A 14,494-nucleotide genomic window follows, 5' to 3' on the forward strand; every position below is an offset into this window, starting at 1 on the left:
TGTGGGTGTCTGTGTGCGTGGCTCCGGGCTCGCGGTGCTTTCACGAGTGTGCTCCGCCGTGTGCATTTGCACGGCTCGGAGAGGGAGGAAGCGCGTGTGCGCGGTGCCTCCCTCCGGCTCAGCATCCGCGGGGAGGTGTGTGTGTGTGGGGAAGCTGCGTGTCCGCAGGGGCGGCGGCCGCCCGTGGGGGTGCGGGGGGGGGGGGGTGCGGGCGTGGGGCGGGTGCGCGCGGCGGGGCCGGGAGCGCGTCCGCGGCGCTGTGCCGGGGGGTGCGGGCTGAGCTCATCGCTGGCTCCCCGGCGCTCCTTACCAGTGGCTTCTGCGGTCACATGGGTTATGTGCTGGAGTTTAAAAGAGCTTATAGCCCCCGAGCCGGTGCAGAAGCAGCCGGTGGTTGCATGGGGTAGAGCCGGGAGCGGCGGCGAGGAGGGCGCCGTGAGTACCGGGCAGCAGGGGCCGGTGGGCGGTGCGGGGTGTCCCCCCCACCCGCGGGACGGGGCAGGGGCGGTGGGCGGGCGCCGGGGTCAGCGGAGGCGAGCCCCGGTGCCCGCCGCCGAAGTGCCGCTGCCTTTCGGGCGAGGCGAAAAGGGGAGGCGGGGGGGTGGCGGCAGCGCTTGCTGGCGTGCCCTGCCGCCGCGCACCTTTCCCCAGCGCGCCCACGCGTGTCTGCGCCCTGCCGTGGGCCGCGTGTCCGCCCCCCACGCCGCCGCCGCTGGGGCGAAGCCCACGAGGAAAAATAATTTGTGCAACTTACTTTCCCTGCTCCGCCGTGTGTGTGCGTGTGTCCGCCCTGCGCCCGGGCCGGGCGTTCCCGGCGGGGAGGGATGGGGGACACGGGGTTGGGGCGGCTCTGCATCCGCAAGGGCAGAGGGTCCGCGGCGGGGACGCGCGGCAGGACCCCCCGCAACAGCGAGGAGGGCATCGTGGCCGCCGGGAACGGCATCAGGTTGAAGGCTGGGAAGGGATGAGCCCTCCTGCCTGCTGCATTGCATGAGCAGGGCTGGAGCCGAGGTTGCGGGGTGGCTCTTTGTAAAGCGGAGCCCGTAGATTTCCTGGGCGGGAGAGCAGACTTTTTCTTCGTTTCTCCAAAGGCACAAGCTGCCCTTTCCTCTGCTGTGGCAATGCTGATTTTCCTTTTTATTTTTTTTATTTTTTTTTTGGGGGGGTGTTGTTTTTATATAAGAAAGCGTCTGCTTGGCGCTTATGTGGAACTGCTCTCCCTGGACTAGGCAGTTCATCCCGAGCGCGAGTAGGAGGGCTGCTTTCCAGAATTGCATAATACACACCGATCCCTTTGCTGCACAAACTCTCTGACATTTCCAGATCTTGGTGACTTCCCCCACTGCAATCTTTAAACCGGATTGGAACTCCAACCAGCGCATGAGCTGATCTGTGCTGCCTTCACTGGGGACAGAACCTGGTCTGCATGTTTTTGCTTTCCTGGCTCCTCCAGCAGTTGTTTCTTAGTCCACTAAACTTTTTTGGTATAGAGATTGGCACTTCTCTCTCTTAGAAAGCCCCTTTCTTCCCCACCCTGCGCTTGTAGACACATGTGTAGGTTCTGCACAGAGCACAGGTTTCAGAAAGGGAATTGCCTGCAAAGCTATTTGATTTCTTTTTCACCTCTCTTTGTGTTTCAATTTATGGGATAGTCCAGGAGATCCTTTCCTCAGATTGCTTTTTACTCAGGAACTTGCTGACTTCTGCTGGGGTTCTGCTCATTCAACTCTCCCGGTGCCCACTCTATGTGTGCGCACGTTATGTACCTCCATGAGGGACAACAGGACCTGCACAGGCTGCTGCCAGTCCTGCCGGCCGTACGCGCAGGCAGCGAGGCAGGGACACTGGCTGCCTGCAAGTACGTGGGACCAGGCGTCCTTGCTCCCAGCTCCCTGCCCTTCCGTGAGGAGTCAGAGCTTTGCTGTGACGGCTGGAGGTGTGCGAGGGATGTTTGTGTCCGACCAGGCATCTTGCAGGGAGCAGGTCTTGAGACCACAGCTCACTGGGTCTCACTGGGAGGGTGGACTTTTCTGAGACAGGCTGTGCTTTGGGAATGAGAGCCCCATGCCTGGCAGACTTATTTGCAACAGCGCTTTAGGGTAACTTCATCAGAGCCTGTTGTCTGAGCAGGCCAAGCCATGATCTGATAATCGTGCACTATCTTTGGTCTGATTTACCCCAAGAGGACCTGATCCTGCCAAAGCGCTGCATCCCCATCCCCATGGAAGGAGTTCAGCATCTCCTGGACATGCGAAGGAAGAAGCCCTGATACCTCTCAGAGCCACAAAGCTTATGATGCACGTACATGTACAAATAACCGTGCAGCCAAGGCTCAGCTTTCGGAGACGTAGCTGACTCTTCGAAGCTGGCAGCGGGAGTTTTTCGGGTGCAAGCCCCGGCTCCTGGCCATTCTCAATTAATTCCCCGACAAGCTGGGGAATACATCCTGCCCCAGCTCAGGCTGAGGCTGGGGCTGGGTGTGCATCTGGGAGCCTGTCTCTCTGCTCTCTCGTTTATTATTGCTGCCGCTGCCATTACGCCTGACAAATGGGAGTTGCTGAGTAATGTGCTGTTTGTGTGTAAATATCTGAGTGCTCGCAGCTGAGCTCACTCCTGCGACTTTGCAGGAAGCCGTCTCAGCACCTCTCCCCCGTGCAGACCTGGGAGAGCAAAGACATCCTTCTGCGGGGACCTTCCCACCTCTCCCAGTGGTTTTAGCCTTCGCTCTCCACTGCTTCCCTGCAAGTGTGAAGTCTCCATCACTCGGGTTAATGTGGAGGCCCTGCTGCGTTCCTGAGTGTGAGTCAAGGGTGGGAAAGGGCTCTGTGTGTGTGCGTGTGTGTATTGTGTGTACACCTTGAGCACGGAGGCATGGTTGCTCCCAAAGGTCCTTGTTGTAGGCAGAAAGAGTTTTGGGGACTTTGTGTGTTTTGATAGAGACAGTCATGCAAAACTAGGAAAGGAGTTTTAATCTGGATTGTTGTTTGTGGGGGTTTTTTGGTTGGTTGGTTTGTTTTGTTTTTAATCTACCTACTCAGCCCTGAGTTCCCCTTAATTTTATCCCATTACTGCTGAAGATGCTAAATTATTCCTTCCCATATCGTTTTCATCCCATTTGCAGATTAGTATCCGACTGCTTCTGTCAGTACTTGCTCAGCCCAGCTAGACTGATCGCAGCTCTTTTAATCTGCCCTTGTAAATCAATCCCTTCTGCCTCCTGTTCATTTTTGTCGCTCGTTTTTCTGAAATCCCTCCAATTTGTCCATTTTGTGTCGGTGACGTATGCCTGGCCCTAAACATGATGTATACCAGGCATGGCAGCGTGAGGGAAGGACACCTCCTCCCCTCCCACCCCGCTGGGGCTTGTGATGCTTTGTCAGCACTGAACTGAGTTACTTCCCCATTATTCTAAGCTATAGTCTCTGCTCGGTGTTGCAGAAGAAAGCAGCATACCCAGGTCAGTGCCCTGGGGAGAATTCCTCCAAATTTTGCCGATGAGTTGCCAAGGTTTGTTTGTGTGCTGCTACCACAGGCTGGAAGGGACCGATGCTCTAGGTGCTGTCCATGGGGTGTTTCTCCCCACGAAAGCTAATAGTTGATTGAGGAGGGATAGGCAAAATAAGAGAGCGCAAGCTGCATCAGGGCTGCTGGACAGATGGGGAAACTGAGGCACGTGCATGGGCTCAACGCACGTTTCCTCTGTTCTTGTCCAGCACACGCCTTTTGTTTAGATGCTCGGTCTGTTAGGTCCAGTCCCAGTTAAATCCATTAGCACTGCAGCCAGCATGGGCATTTTTCTGGGAGATACTGGATCTCGCTGCTTGCTCAGAGCAGGCTGTCAGGCAGGGATGCTGAGTTCTGGGTTAGTTCTGTGCATCACTTCTCATGCTGATGGCCGGAGCTCAGTGCCACAGGTGTTCTCACAGGGGAGAAACAGGGACTTGGTGCAAAGGCAGTGGTGTCTTGCACTCATGCACTTCGCAGTTTTGTTATCCCAAACCCTGAGCTCCTAGCACCGCACGTTCTCATTAACTGGAAGGGCTGTGCCCTTCCAGGGACCATCTATTTTTAGGAGGAGTTGTATTCTGGACAGTGTCCACCACAGATGCTCTCTGCCTCCTCCTCTTGGCCCCTCTCCAGGGACACCGCTCAGGCTATCTGCTGTGGGGCAGATCTTTCTGAGGCTCTGTGGGAGCACCACGGAAGTGGCACCATGCTTGGCACAGGGACACTCGGGGCGACTATTGCTGGCTGGGGGATGCTCAGAAGGGCCAGCGAGCTTGCGCTGCCCTTCACCTGAACTGTTGGAAATAGCATTTAATTGTGCTGTCGGTGCCAGCAGGACACAGTGCTGGCTTTACTTGCGGGATAAGTGAGGGCACAGCCCGGGCCAGGTGGTACCTGGTGCCGGTGCCCGGTGCCGGTCCGTTCACCAGGATGACACTAGGGGGCATGAGATCTGCTGGAATCCTTTTGTCGGGGATGGGGATGGAGGATGCAAAGCAGCTCTGGACCCTTCACCCCCTCCCTGCACATTTTGTAGGAATCTGAGTGTTAAACCCCAAAGGCTGCTCCGGGTAACTCGTCCTGCGGTGAGGGCAGGATACGGCTTTCCAGATGCTGTCCCACTGGATCCACGTATCTACAGCCGTGGAGCAGCACGAGTAAGGATGGGAGCGTTCAGCCAGAAAAACCTCTGAAGCAAGAAAGAGATGGACTCGGCCAGAGTGCCAGGGAGTCTCCAGAGAATCTGGGAAATCCAGGAAAACACCTATCGTGATTTTAATGCCTCTCTGGAGGCATTGTCCAAAGCAGGGGTTAAGTTAGATTCAGAGATGGCTTTCAAGATGAAGCGTGTTGTGGTTTCATTTTCTGCTGGATGTTAAGTTCACGCATGATGTCTCCTCAGAGTCATGTTTTCTCAAAGCAGCAGAAACTTTAGAGAGTCTGATTTAATGAATGGTTGTGATCAATCGGAAACATGAGGGATTGTGTGTGTATAAATATATTATACATATGTGTCCATGTATATATCTGGATAGGGTGCGAAGAATGTGTTTTTGAAGGTATGTTTATGTATTTCTGCATACATTCAGCTGTAATATTGTCTTCTGTCCTTAAAATCTATTATTCCAGCTGTGAATGCATGTATGTATATTAAAACACTGTATACTGGAATCTCGCTCTCTTGTTATAACAAACCTCGCGAAAAGCAAATAAAGAGACATTGTTCTCATAGCAGCCTTGGAAGGGCTCAATATTTATCTTCTATGAATTTTGATAGTTTTTGTTCAGCACATTTGCAGTTACGATGGTGTGGTTTTTTTGCATATCTACTTAAAATTTTGCAATAATGGAAAACTGAAAACATTCAGAAAACATTTCATTACTTAATGAAAACAGAAATCAAGCTTCTGGATTAAAATGTTGATGCTTGGTAGAATTCTGGCGTATTAATTTCTGAATGGTTAGGGTTTTTAATGCCTTCTGTCGCTGGATACCAGGCTCTTTTACTGGAACACTGCTTGTCTCTCAAGGCCCCAGGCAATATTTTTAATAGGACACTGACGCATCACAAATACCCCCATTCTCCTAGAAAAGGCTTTGCTGACTGTTGTCAAAAGTAGCACTAGCATGGCTAGAAATGAGAGATCAGAGGAGGATGATGCTGCTGCATCGGTGCGTTTGCTTTGTGCCTCCGATGGAGGTTTTGCGTCCGGCCGTGCGGGTGCGTGCCTGTGCGGATGCGAGGGCACTTCCCCAGCTGGTTTCTGAGCTGGGGCTGACGGCCAGGGGCTTATTTATTTTGAAACGCCTTATGAAGTGGAAGGAGATCCGGAAAGAAACACCGAGTCTACTTTTAAGTCAATTAGGGATTGTATCCGAAGGCGTGACACGGTTTGAAGAGGAGAGGGTGATTTGTCTGAAGGTGTTACCTAATTAGAGGGTATAGTCAGGGCTCTAATTAGCCGTGACACCCTAAAGATGTAATCGAAGTCCTCTTGAGGCACGGCTGATCGGTCGGCGTGGCTCTGAGCTGCCTGGGCAGCGTGACCGTGCATGGCTGGGGCTGCCACCCTCTGTCAGGGAAAAGCTCAGGTGCCGGCGCTAGAAAAAGCCGTTTTCCTTCAGGTGACTTGTGATGCCCTCCGGGGCTGCTGCCAGCATCGAGTGAAGTTCATAAAGTCGCAGAATGAAAGGAAAGCTGCGGCAGATGGAAAAATTAATACTAGTGCCCATTATGTGGGAAATCTCTTTTCTCTTTTCCCTGAAGGAATTGTTTTCTGCTTGCTCCCTGCTCAGGGGAGGCTGGGCAAGGAAGGCTGGGAGGGTTTGCAATAAATAATGCTGTACTGTAGTACTCGTGTCTGTGTTTACAGCAGCTGGTGGAGGGAGCATGACCCCTCTCTTAACATTGCCTTACAGAGGGGACATGGGATCAACTGAAATCTGGCTTGCCTGGACCTGGTTGCATTTAAATACTATGCAACACACCCCATGAGCAGGGGAACTGGCGGGGGAAGCGGCACAAGAAATGCTGGTGAGGGGGAGAGGCTGCTGGGAGGCTGTGCCTCGATGCTAGAAGTGACTCACAGTCTGGATGTTCGCTGACCCAAAATTGGGTGGTGGGGTGGTTGGTCCCCATCTGAGAGGAGGCACTTGGGGCTGCTCTCACTCCCTGTTTTTTTACCATAGAGTCAATTGATATTTACTGAATCAGTTCTCTCCATCGTGTGAGGAGAGGACAGTTTTAGTTGCCCATTCCCACCAGTGACACTAAAAGCCAGTAGGAGCCAGGTGGAGCTGGGGAGTTGGCTTGTGGGTGAGTGTGGAGAGCAAGGCTTGTTGTCATTCTCAGTGTCAGTGAGTGAAAGCATCCTCTTCTTCATCAGGGCTGAGATCCCCACTGCTATCAAAGCCCTGTTGAATTGCCATGGGTTTTTGAATCTATCCCCTCGCCACCCAAATGCCCCTGAGGGTGATGGTTTCCTCTAGGAGCAGCAATGGATGGCTCAGATCTCGTTGGGGGGAAGGACCTACTGTTATTCCTCTCTGGATGGGAAGAGGAGATCCTTGGGGCAAGGCAGGGTCAGCTGTATGTCTCATCGGTACTGCCACCAGCCTCTCTCTACAGAGGGACCGGTGGCCAGCTTTGCTTTTGTTAGTAGTATCACAGGCCCCCTAAAGCGAACACACAACCAGGCACATCCCTGTGCCAGCAATTACTGATGGATGCGCCTGCTTTTAATTATGTAGGTGTTAAGCCAGTGAATGCATATTGTTCACAAAGTTGCAGCCTAATATTTTCCTGATTCTAGTGGTCTCTAGTGGCTTTCCCAGTCTCTGGAGCATGGGTGAGACTGGATGTAGTAACTTGTAGGACCCTGCCATGGACCTGCAGGGCTGACCCACCTGGCTATCCCTGCTGCGTGCTATTGCCATGGCTTTTCAGTCCCAGGGGACACACACCGCTTTACATTTTGGGGTGCCATGATGCCATGTTGTAGGTGATGGATAGGGAGGTAGAGAATGTAGCTGCTTTTTGACTATTGTGCCGTCTTTGCTCCAGAAATAGCTTCTTTCGGGGTGACCACCAAGGCGTCTTATTGCTACGTGCTTTGCAAATTCCCAGCAGCACAGCTACGGATGAGCCAGACTGATCCCTGCCCAAATCCCGTGCAGGCACAGCAGCTATTGCGTGCTGCATAGGATCATCTGTGAGAGGTGTAAAGTTCCCTTTGCTGGAGCTTTGCAAGCTGAGCGATGCAGAAGGAGAGATCTGTTGGTGCGTGCTTGGAGAAGGCAGGCTGGGCTGGCTTCCTCGGGGCCAGGCGCAAGCGTTGGCTTGTGAAATTAAACAATATTACATATAATAAATGAAGCTTGTGTCTGCTTCAAGTATAGATAAGCTCTCTGCACCATGGTCCTTTCGTCCATGGCTTAAAAAATGCTGGTGATAATGGGGACACATCCTCTCCTGTGGTTAAACTGTGGTTCTCAGATGCAAAAGGCAGCCAGCCTGAGCCAGTCTTTGCCAATGTATGATTTGCCCTCCTCTGTCCATCTGAAATAAGGGCTTGAAAAATAGATATTTAAAAAAAAAAAAGAGACAACAAAATGCTGCTGCTCTGAGACATTCAATCAAAAAAAGCTCCATCCTGTCCTCCTGGCTTCTCACTTAGCAAAGAGCTCTAGAAATAACAGTGTTATGGCAAAGGTGCACCCACAAATAACTGTGGCTTTGGGGACAGAACAGCTTTGTTCTGGATGCACCTAGACGAAGTGTGTTTTGTTGTTTGGGGTTTTTTTTTCTCCTGAAAGGGCCGGTTGCTCTTGCTCCGTGAAGATGAAGCCCTTCAAAGCTGCCTGGGAGTGCTCAGCTTTGGACTCCTCACTGAGCCCGTTCCCCTTCTGCAGCAGGCTGAACGCCTGTGTCGGTGGGAGGCTGTCTGACTTGGGAACCCAGCTGGGGGGTGGGAGAAGCCGCATGGACCAGCGGCCGATGTTTTTTCACAGCTCTCCCATGCTGCGGTTCGGAGTGGCTTCCTCTCACCCCATAGCCCGGACATGTGAGGGGCGGAGGGTTCCCCACACATGTTGCACAGACACATTTCCGTGCTCGCTCTTTTGTGCCTGCCCACCTATTTGCAGCTGGGGGAGCTGAAGCTGCTCTTCCTTGTGATTCATTTAAAAAAAAATAAATAAAATCCTCTCTCTGGATGGAGTTGTCTGTGCTTTTATTGACCTGGTTCCGGGAACGACAAGAGGCTTTTCCGTCTCCTGGATGCGTGATTTCTACAAGGGCTCTCGAGCAGGGGCTGGCCCTTGCTGCTGGTGTGTTTCCAGCCTTCCTAACGTGATTAGTTTGACAGGCCCATTGGGTATGTTGGCAAGTCTAGTTTTTTTCGTGCACAAAAGTAAGGACTGTGGCAGGGCACAGAGCATCCGCTGAAATCTGTGCTGCCGGGGCATATGGGCTGCACAGTGTCTGTGGTCATGTCACAGATGTGCTCTGCCACCTGGCAGAAACCCCTTGCCTTCTTGATGGAGTGTATCTATAAGTCCCAACTCCCAGGACATTTTGGGGTCCCTGGTTTGGCTGTGGTTGGAGTAATTAGCTGCTATCAACCATTTCCTATTTGTACATCCTGCTTCATGGGCTCTAGTTTGGTGCATCTTGCCTTCCCCCAGTAACCCTGAGGCACATCAAGTTTTTGGGGCTTGTTCAGATTGTATGAGGACCGGGAGGGGGATCATCAATGCTCTGTGTCCCTGCTCTGCACAGTGCTTTTTGCTGTATAGACACTTCTGCACCCCAACCCTCTTTGCTTTGCTTCAGCAACTTCATGTTCACCCCAGCTCGCTCCTACGCAAAGCAATGATGAAAAGTAACTTCTCCAACAGCCATGGTGGGTCCTTGACTTCAAGGGCATGCGGTGTTTGTGCTCCCCAGTCTTGGTACTTCTGTCCTTGCAGTCAGGCTGGTAATGATGTTTTTCTCTGAGTAGGGCTGCTTTATGCACAGGGGAGAACCAGTTGTGCACTAATGGACTTGGTGTCTCCCCAGGGCTGGCAGAGGGATGAAGGACAAGATGGTGTCACCTGCCCAGGTCAGAAGTGTCAATAGCAAAGGAAATGGGTTGATGATTTTGACTTTCTGTCTTACAACAAGGAACTGGGATGGTCTGACTTTAGGTCTAGGACCCAAGCAAGAGGTTTGTTGTATTGCACACCTGCATTTAGGCTTGGAGGGTTCCCCAAGGCTCCTTGCTATAGCCCAAGGCTTTTTGCTACAGTACATTACCAGGGTCAGCCTTTAACCTTACCACCACCTGGTGTTGCAGGAAAGCATCATTGCCTGCAAAGAGGGGAAAGTCAAACCTGGAATGATTCTGGGATTTCCTTGAGGTCCCAGAGCAGAGCTGGTGGCAGAAAACCAGACTTCTGGAGTTGCTGACAGCTCATGCCAGCTGTGGAACATATTAGTAAATACCCTGTGTAGACCAAAGCAGGGCATCCATCTCTCTGTGCAGCACTGTATGCTTATCTGTCTGTCTGTCTCTAGTTCTTCTGGCAGCTGAGCCCCTGAGATGACATTTAAAGGCTTTACATTATTTCTCTCTGGCCAGTTCCAGATCAAATTTGCTGAGCTGTCAAGCTGAAGATGCTTTTCTCCTAAGTGCTGGCCCTACAATGGCTCACCCTGCTCCATCCCTGCTTTGGAGGTGTCCAGCCAGGTTCCTCCTGCCTCTGCTGTCACTGGCAAAAACAGGTAGAGGCTGGAACAACAGCTCAGCTGGTGGATGCATGAAGAGAAACCAATTTTAACTTTCTTTTTCCCTGTTGCTCAAGCCATGCTGGAATTCAGCTGGTGATGGGTGTTCAAAAGCAGCCAATGGAGCCAGGGCTCATGCTAGAAAAGGGGTGCTGGGTTAAAGATGGCAATGATAGGGACTTGCATGGAATCCTTTCTTCCTCCTCAAGCCTCATCTGACCTGGGTGTTAGTGGTGAGCATGTGTGTGATGAGCCTGTGAGTTCTCAGCCGCGTCCCAGCAGGCTGCATGTCTGCCTTGAGACAACCAGGGCGAGTGACAGTAATCAGCGGCTTGCCTGCTGGATTTCAGCAAGGAAGGCAAGCACTTGTCCATGCGTGGTGAGTAAATTGCTCTCTTGTCCCTGTAGGCTGTCACTCTAAGGCTTTGCCATGCTCTGCTGGCAAGGAGCAGCACCAGAGGATGCCTCTACTGCTGCTGTCTGCCTTGGGGACAAGCACAGACACGTGTATCCAGCTGGAAGCAGAGAAGCCTCCCCAGAACATGCATTTGCAAGCTCTGGTGTGTCGTAGTCCCTCCAGAGCAGTCACAACCTTCTGCCATCATGTGAGCTGGGAGGTCGCTGGGTTCAGTGCCTGTTTCCCAGCATGAAAATGTGATGGTGTCACCTCTGCTCTGGAGCAGCAGAGAGCAGGGATGGCTGCACATGCTGGAGCTACAGATGTCCCTTGGTCCCAGACCCTGAAACCGGTTCCAGCTTTGGTCCTCAGTGCATTTTTGAGGGCGTTGTGCAGTGTGATTTTAACCCCTTCCTCTTGTGCAAGCCTCCTCCCTGACTGGGCTGATTATGAATTCAGTCCTGAGACAGATGTATTTTTCTGGCTTTTGCCAGGCTCTCATCTCTCACTTGATGCCCACCAAATCCTGCACAGTGTCTGTTGGGAGCTGGCTCAGCTCTGCCTGAGCAGCATTTTCCAGGAGGGACAGCAGTTCAGAGGATCCCCTGTAACTCAGTAGGGTGATGCCAGTCTAACCCAGCTGATGGCCCTCTTGCAGCCCTGGCACTCACTGCTGTGCCCAGGGAGGACACCAAGCAGCTGCTCGACAGCAGAGACATGAAATGACATGCAGGGCTTTTAAGGGTAGACTCAGCACATGTGGATGGAGCAAGACTGTGACACAAGCAATTACAGTGTTAGCTTCAGTGACCAGAAGCCTGAGGTTGTTCCTGTCACCCAGGCTAGGAGATGGGAGGAATTTAATTATCATTCTAACTTCTTCCAGAAGCAGCTCAGATGCCTCAGCAACACACAACTTTCTAGATTTGAAAGGGGGGGGAGAGAAAAACAAAGGACCTCTCCTTTTGCTGAGTCTCGGCCAGTTAACCCTTTCAGCCATGCTGTGCCCAGATGGTGTGGCCAGCCTCCCTGGGGCTGAAGATCCTCTCTGAAGACACCCTCTGGCACAGCCGTGCCAAGAGAACAGTAGGGCAGCATCTCCTCCCTTCTGCAGAGGTGGGATCTGCTGTAGGTAGAGCCTCCATCCTGGTAGTGCTCGGTTTCAAAGCCCTCTCTTCTCGCTGTCCCCCTGCAATTGCTGCTGTGGACATTAATTTTTCCCAGATTTCTGCTTCCCTTTGAATATCTCTGCTATGGATCATTTTCCTTGCATGTGTTAGCTGGTATTTTCCCAAAGCTGAATCTTGTGCTATTTCCTGCCTGTCTTGCTATAATTCCTCTTGCTCCCTTTTCCATTATGCCTAAACCCACCTTGATTTTTGTTTCTGCTTGCTTTGGGTGAGACTGTTTGCCCCTCGTGTTCTGAAAGTTTGCAAGAGGGGAAGGAACTGGCCGTTTAAAATATGAGAAGTCCTGCCCATCTGTGTCTTGCTTAGTACCTCCCCAGCTGAAGAAGAGTGACTCCAGTCCAATGACAGCCAGGGTGGGAGGATAAATCAGGTGTGTTAGGGGCGGGGAAGGCTCTGTAGGAAGGGAAGGGTTGTGGGGCTGGCACTGGCAGTTTTCTGGGTTTGTGGGGTGAAGCTCCTGGTTGCAGTGGTGACTGGAGGTAAGCTGAGATCTCCTATACTGGGAGGTCTGATGGACCAAGAGGCAAAGAGGGTGTAAGGATGAGGCTGTAAGGCCAGGGTAGATAAGAGGGGTGTCTTCTCTGTGGTGGTATAGTTGGGGTTTCACGTTGGTGGGGGACATAGAAAATATTTGGCTTGTCCTTTAGCAGCGTTTTTCCACAGTTCTCTGTAGCTTCCCAAGTGGAAACTTTTTTTACGCTCGAAGTCACCCCTGTGCAATCTATGCCTCAAGCTGTGTGTGCTGCTCAAGCTGGGGCTGTATGGGAAGTGTGTGATAACTTTTTTGTGGCTCCTTGTTTAGGTCTTGCCTTCTTAATTGCTAGTTGTAGCTTTTATCTCTTGCAGCTGCTGCTCTTGCTGTTTGTCTCCCTTGAAGGAGAAGGGAATAGCAATAAGGGGAACAGGATTACTGCACACCCCTCATCCCCACTGTGTGCCCTGAGCTGGGGCTGGAACATCCCTGGTGTTGGGTCTCCTTGCTTTGCCCTGGTTCTCACGCAGCTGACTGTACCGGGACATCTCCAAAAGGGGTGGGCAGCCTTATTTGCAGGAGGAAGCAGAAACGGGGAGGGGGGGTGCTTCTCAGAGGATGGAGTGGAAGGGCTGGCTTTTCACACCTGGAGCAATGAGCCTCTTTGTGCACCCATTTTTTAGACCTTGCCTTTCCTTGTACCCTTCATCAAAGTAGCAGGACAACACTCCTTTTCCCAAAGCCCAGTCGGTGCAAGGGTACCACTGCATCATGCTACAAGCTCCAGGAGCCAGACAGCGGCTTAAAGACTAAATATATCTGCTGCTGCAGCTCTTGGCTTCTACGGAAATAAATCTTGCAGAGGTAACTTTCTGCTGTGCAGTTCTCAGGGCTGGCTCTGCTGTGGTTTCCACTAAGATAGTATTTGACTAACACAGCCAAACATAAGTGGAACAAGCCTGGAGCTGTATAGAAAATGATAAGATAAGGTAGGGTTATGATTTGCCTGTCTGATCCTGAAGCTTTGTGCATTATTTAGTGTGTGTAGCAGGAGGTCAGTAGCCTCCTGATAATTTTCATTAGATTAGTTGGGCAGGATAATCACCTGCTCAGGAAAAAACAACTTAACACTGTCTGTTCAATAGTTGGGGTTTAACTGAAAATAAATAGTCTTGTAATTATAAGGACATTGTCAAGGTCAAGAGGCTCAAAGGCTTACTTTCTTTTTTTCCCCTGTATGTTTACAGAGATCCTGCAATTCTTTGTGATTTTTTTTTTTCCTTTTCTTCTCTCAAATTCAAACCAAGAGCTTCAAAGCTCTTAAAGGAAATTCAACACTTCCACAGCAGTGGACGTGAGTGGTGTTGCAATCGCCAAGTGGTGCTTGTGCCCCGCTGCAGCTGAGTGACCCCATGCTAATGAGCAGGGCACTCGCTAGTGAGATGGAGTGCCAGCACGAGCAGACCTGATTGGGGCAGAGATGCTCTTCCCTCCTCATTTGTGCTAATTGTGGGATGGATCCATCCCAGAAGACCAGGCTGTGCGCTACACTCTTCCACATTAGCAGGGAGCATCAGTGGTCAGCCCAGTACAAGTGCCACCCTGTTGGAATGAGATTGTGCATCAGCTACTGGGGGTGATTTTGCTGCTGTAGTTAGCTGCTGCTTTCAGAGAGCCCAGGAGGGAAAAGGTGGGAGTGAACCTGGTACTCTGCAAGGGGAAGCAAATAGGATATTAAAGCTAGAGTTGGTGCTTGTGCACTACTGAAAAGCCTGCCCTTTTCCACCCTGGAAGTGGCTATGTTCGCTATTTATCTTCCTTGATTGCATGCAGAAAATAAAGCCTGGAGGGATCTTTGTAACCATCTAATCTGGCTGGCTACAGGACGAAAGTTTGCTGCATGAGATGTGGGCACAGGTTGCAGGTGCTTAGGGTGTGTTCAGAGTTCACCCATCAAACTTTGGGTGCCCAAAGTGGTGGAGAGCTTGTTATGTCTGTACTGAGTGCTTTGGTTCCTTGGCAGTGCATTGCAATGGCAGGTAGCCTTGCTTTGAAGCAACCAGTGGTGTGGGATAAATGGGGGGAAGATCTCAGCTTGCTGTCCTGAGCTCAGCTGTGAGCCAGGAGAGCTGCTGGCTGCACAGGGAGACTCCAAACCC

At 51.7% G+C, this 14,494-nt stretch overlaps 1 protein-coding gene across 8 annotated transcripts in view; it reads left to right on the forward strand.

The window, feature by feature from the left end:
- The first annotated feature begins 243 nt into the window (after window positions 1–243).
- Window positions 244–14,494, forward strand: part of CNTFR (ciliary neurotrophic factor receptor) — a 218,596-nt gene continuing 204,345 nt past the window's right edge. For 3 of the 8 annotated variants that reach the window (XM_065047092.1, XM_065047097.1, XM_065047096.1), the window contains exon 1: window positions 245–435. The gene's annotated coding sequence lies outside the window, so the exon portion shown is untranslated. Of the gene's footprint in view, window positions 436–2,518; window positions 2,800–12,274; window positions 12,343–14,494 lie in introns of those variants that run through there. The other 5 variants (XM_065047093.1, XM_065047100.1, XM_065047095.1 and 2 more) reach the window with 4 other exon arrangements.

Source organism: Columba livia, chromosome Z (assembly GCF_036013475.1).
Source record: "Columba livia isolate bColLiv1 breed racing homer chromosome Z, bColLiv1.pat.W.v2, whole genome shotgun sequence".
Lineage (NCBI taxonomy): Eukaryota > Metazoa > Chordata > Aves > Columbiformes > Columbidae > Columba > Columba livia.